Source organism: Mustelus asterias, chromosome 11 (genome assembly GCF_964213995.1).
Source record: "Mustelus asterias chromosome 11, sMusAst1.hap1.1, whole genome shotgun sequence".
NCBI lineage: Eukaryota > Metazoa > Chordata > Chondrichthyes > Carcharhiniformes > Triakidae > Mustelus > Mustelus asterias.
In genome coordinates, this window is record NC_135811.1 from 23,358,833 (window position 1) to 23,364,832 (window position 6,000).

Below are 6,000 nucleotides of genomic sequence, written 5' to 3' on the forward strand. Positions count from 1 at the left end.
CAATAGCAGGAATGTCCAAAGGACACAGATTTAAAACAATTGCCGAAAGAACTAAGGGGGAAATTAGGAAATGTTTTCCACATAGAAGGTTGTTGAAATCTGGAAAGCATCACCTGAAAAGGTGGTGGAAACAAATTCCTTCAGAAATTTCAAAAGACAATTAGGCATATACTTGAAGCTGACAAATTTGAAGGATTAAAGGGAAAAGATGGAAATGGGGCTAAATTGGACAGCTCTTTTAAAGTGGCAGCACAGGTGCACAGGCTAATGGTCTCTTTCTATGCTTAAGATTTTACAATACAAGGGATCAGCAGGAAGTATAACAGAAGATGTATTTCCTGTTGAATTGTAAACCAAATTCGCAAACTAGGACTTACAGACTGTACCAGACCCTACTTCTTATCAAAAGTAATGGACTAGTACTTCAGGTATTCAAGATGTATTGTAGATTCATTCGCCTTTCCAGTTAAAATTCAAAGTAAACCTTATGCTTTGGGAACCTACTATAACAGGCTCATTTAGAAAAAGCAATCGGTGGATATTACAATGATCTGATCAGCTATTTAAGAAATAGATTGCTTCTGCATGTAAACATGGATAGCCAGGACACAAAACACAGAACTTAAATTTGATGGAATATTTGGTCTAGACTTTTGTATTGTGATATCTCTCTATAGATGCTAATTCTTGATGACACTATAAATCATGAAAGAGGCATGATGGAATAAAGGATCACAGCAGGTTTCTTCTATCTACAACTAAAATCCTTACCCACTGATATGTCTTTCACCTCCCCAACTTTATTCCCAAAAACAGCCTAGAACCTCCCCTTCTTTTACTGGACGTTGCCAGATCCTGGCTACAAAAATTCTCTCGAATATGTTTTAAGAATTCTATGCACCCTATCCTTTTACATTGTTTTATCCCTGTTAATATGAGGGAAGTTGAAATTCCCTACTGTGACTGATCTATTGTGTTTGCTCTCCACAGTGATTTTCCTGCATGGTTGCTCTTCTATCTCCCTCTGACTGTTTGGGGGTATATAGCATACTCCCAGCAGTGTGATTGCCCCTTTGTGTTGCTCAGTTCAATCCATATGGCCTCATTTGATGATCCTTCGAGCATTTCATTCCCCCTTCACAGCTGTGATTGTTTCTTTAACCTATCACATTATTTGGATCCGGTACTTAATCTTACAGTCGTATGGCAGATTTTATCTCTGCATCTGTAATAACAAAATTGTAAATACACTCCATATCCTTTGTTAACTAACTTTTCTTCCGATTTTCTTGGAACTTTGATATGTAACAAAGGCAACTTTCCCTTTCCTTTTTCCTGACTGAAGACAGATGTGAAGTAATACTTAATAACTCTGGTATTTCCTTGCTCCTATGTTCCAGATTTTGATGATCATTTCTAAATGGACTAGATTTTTCTTCATCGTTTATTTATAGTGCGATGCATTTGGAAAACCTTTTGTTGAGAGCAATCTCAGAATCAATAATGCTTCCCATAGATTCTCTCGGTTGTTTTATGGTGCTCCAACATTGTTTAGACTCCTTTCGCATTGGCCTAAAAACCACCATGAATTAATGCTGTAATTAGCCATGGAAAATTACACTTGTGGCATAGTTTGCACCGTAATACATCCTCATTAAAGGCTCTTGTGGCTCTATATTAGTCTGTCAGTTGAAATTAACCTTATTTTTAGAGCACAGGGGGAAAATACTGCCTTTGGTAAGTAGAATATCAGTGTAATTACCAACGATTTCCAAAGGAAAAGCATTCTTGTTTTATATGTCCTGTTGAAATGCAAATACCACATAGTATTCAAACCAGTCCATAGGTTTTAGCAAACTAAAATTTGATTTATGCTATTACTTGTTGGCGAATCAAGGCAGATGAGTGCAGTAACAAAAACAGAAAATGCTGGAAAACCTCTGCAGGCCTGACAGCATCTGTGGAGATAGAATAGAGCCAACGTTTCGAGTCTGGATGACCCGTCATCAGACTAGTGCAGTAGGTACTTGTGTAGAGATACTAAGCTACCTACTAAAGTAATTTATTCAATGGCATATAATTGATTGAAATGTGTAGCAATGAAAAATAAGTTATATACAACAACCATGATATTACATCCATTTGCTCATTAAATGTCAAAGTCTTGGTTTGGGACATAATTTAGAGTCTCCTATGACTAGTGGCACATGAGACGACCTATTTCATGGGACAATCTATTTCTGCCATTATTGTCTTTCCAGACCAAGCTATGTCACTCCAGAGTGTCACATTGTTGTACCTCCAGAAGATTGTGGCTCTGCAGTTTATATTTGCAAGTCTGTAACAGATTAATATTGTCTGTAGGTTGTTTCTGTAACAAAAGGCATTTGTTTCTGGGCAGGTCATCAGCCTGAGTCTAGTTCCTCAGCAGGAGGTCTGATGGCCTGCCTTTAATGTGGCGCATTTAACCCTTTCTGGATACGGTGGCCCTACTAGAAGCTTTGCCAGTATTGTTCTCAGGGTTCAGGAGCACACAAGCCTTTCCAACATATCAATGCCCAATCCAAAGTGACCCCCTTGTGCAGCAGCGGTTGACATGTTTATGAACCAAATTTGTTTATTTTAATGTCCCTCATTTGTGGGAAATAACAATTAGTGCATTGTTAGTAGAGTGTATAACTAAATAGGAAATCCAATGGATTTTTAAGAGGAAACAACATTGATATTAAATTACTGAGAAAATACCACCTTGCCTCAGTGAAATATATCAGGTATTGATTTGTGCTTTCAAAAAAAAAGCCATCATTGTAAATGTAAGATCATTCTAAATGTTTGTTATGATGTGGAGATGCCAGCATTGGACTGGGGTGGGCACAGTAAGAAGTCTCACAATACCAGTTTAAAGTCCAACAAGTTTATTTGGAATCACGAGCTTTCGGAGCGCTGCTCCTTCCTCAGGTGAGTGGAGAGTTGGGTTCACAAACACGGCATATATAAACAGAGACACAATTGCAAGATAATGTTTGGAAATCGAGTCTTTATAGGTACAGACAATGTGAGTGGAGAGAGAGATAATCACAGGTTAAAGAGGTGCAAATTGGCTCAAGCCAGGACAGTTAGTAGGATTTTGCAAGCCCAGGCCAAATGGCGGAGGTTACATGTAGGGTGACATGAACCCAAGATCCCGGTTGAGCCAAGTTCCGCATGCATGCGGATGGCCTATCAGTTTCTGCTCGGCGATTCTGCGTTGTCATGTGTATTGAAGGCCGCCTTGGAAAATGCTTAACCAAAGATCAGAGGCTGAATGCCCTTGACTGTGAAAGTGAATCCCGACAGGAAGGAACACTCCTGCCTGGTGATTGTTGCGCGGTGTCTGTTCATCTGTTGTTATAGCTTCTGCATGGTCTTGCCACGGATCAGGACATTCTTTCTTGCAGCGTATGAGGTAGACAACGTTGGCTGAGTCGCATGAATATGTACCGTGTACCTGGTGGGTGGTATTCTCACGTGTGATTGTGGTATCCGTATTGATGATCCGGCACGTCTTGCAGAGATTGCCATGACAAGGTTGTGTGGAGTCATGGTCGCTGTTCTCCTGAAGGTTGGGTAGTTTGCTGCGAACAATGATCCCTTTAAGGTTGTTTGAAGGCAGGTAGTGGGGGTATGGGGATGGCCTTGGCGAGATGTTCATTTTCATCAATGACATGTTGAAGGCTCCGAAGAAGATGTTGTAGTTTCTCCGCTCCGGGGAAGTACTGGACGACGAAGGGTACTCTGTCAGTCATGTCCCATGTTTGTCTTCTGAGGAGGTCGATGCGGTTCTTTGCTGTGCAAGAATGCAACTGATTCTGGAGAGTAGTCCATGATGAGTTTGATGGTGGGATGGAACTGGTTTCGATGGGTTAAGGTTGCATGTTAATAGCTCTCAATTAGCTGTTAACGTACAGAGACGAGATCTGCTAAACATTAACATACATCCATTGCCAACTTCCAGACAATTTGCGGCCCTGTAACTATAACCCCCCTTTTCAAGACAGTTCTGATAGTGTTCAAATACACAAGCCTGGGTGGCATGGTGGCACAGTGGTTAGCACTGCGGCCTCTCAGCGCCAGGGCAGCACAGTAGCACAGTAGTTAGCACTGCTGCTTCACAGCGCCAGGGACCTGGGTTCAATTATCGGCTTGGGTCGCTGTCTGCGTGGAGTTTGCACCTTCTTCCTGTGTCTGCGTGGGTTTCTTCCGGGTGCTCTGGTTTCCTCCCACAGTCCAAAAGACATGTTGGTTAGGTGCATTGGCTATGCTAAATTCTCCCTCAGTGTACCCGAACAGGCGCTGGAGTGTGGCGACTAGGGGATTTTCACAGTAACTTCATTGCAGTGTTAATGTAAGCCTGCTTGCAACTAATAAATAAACTTTAACTTTAAGCTTATTTCGCTTCTCTCATTGCCTCTCTGTATTTTAAATCAGCCCAACCCTTAGTCTTTGTTCTCACATCTCCAAGTTAAATCTTACTCTGCAAGGGTCCTTGGTTTTGCCACCAAGACATGTATTCCTATTAATTCTGCTATCTAGCTGTGTCTATGGATTCCCTATCCAGTCAGGGAGCATGGCTCTCTTCCTGAAATCCACAATGACAGGTGTTTGGGGCCTTGGATGGTGGGGAGGTAGGAGGTAAAGCGCAGATGTTACACTTGCCTGCAATTGCATGGGCAGATGGCGTGGTAATGGGGTGTGGTGTTGGGGATAATGGAAGAGGGCACCAGGGTGTCACGGAGGGAATGATCCATTCAGAATACTGTAGGGGAGGGAAGCTGTGTTTGGTGGAGGCATCGTGCTGGAGGTGGATGAAATGGCAGAGGATGATCCTTTGAATACAGAGCCTGTTGAGGTTGGAAGTGAGGACAAAGGGAACTTAATTGTGGTTCTGGGAGGGAGGGGAAGGGATGAGGGCAGAAGTGTGGGAAATGGGTCAGACACCGTCGAGGGCCCTGTCAACAAAAGTGCAGGTGGGGGAGTGGGTAATCCTCAATTCAGGAAAAAGACATGTCAGAAGCTGAAGAGAGCATCATTAATAGAGATGTGACCGAGACAAAGAATATAGGAGAATGAAATGAAGCAGGATGGGAGGAAGTGTAATCAAGGTACCTGTGGGAGTCTGTGGCTTTATAATGAATATTAGTAGATGGTTATATTCCCAAGAAGAGTGGAAATCGGAAGCAAAATTTATGATTTTTTTTCAGTTCCAGTTGAGAGCAGGAAGTGGCATCGATGGTAATCAATGTACCGGAATTAAGAATTTTGGGAGGGGGCCTGCATAGGACTGGAGCAAGAAACGTTCCACATACCCCACAAAAAGACAGGCATAACTACAGCCTACCCATTGCCACAACTTTTATTTGGAGGAAATGAAAGTCTTATACAAGATGTAAATAGAATTGCAAGTCATTCTTTCTGAAGGTAGCGAATGTCAGAATTGTAGACATAGCACATTCTGCTGCCTCTGTCCTTTTTCCAGGGCTGTTGGAAACTCCACCGGCAATGAATTACCTGAATTCTCTGACATTAGGCTTGCCAACTTCCTTTCATTCTGGCACATTACCACTGAAATGTGCTGGAAGAGCTGTAGGTTTTTGATGCTCCTATTCTTATTCAAAGGGCGGATCATTCTTTTTCACTATGAAACAATTCAGCTTCATGTTGCATGATATAATTCATAATTAATGTGCAATATACATAAGCACCTGTTATTTTGTAATATTAAACTACATTTCCCTCAATACAAAGCAAATTCATTTTGACATGGTGACTCTTTATTCATGAAAACAAAGAAAATACATTTTCAGCCACATATAAAATGGATATTTGTCAACTATTTCAATCAACCTAACGAGCAATAATTTATGGAGCTAAGATGATGCAGACGATCTTACCAGAATTTGGCAGAAATATTGAGTGATCTAATGAAGTGACCTGACCACACATTCTGCACCCCCACGCCCC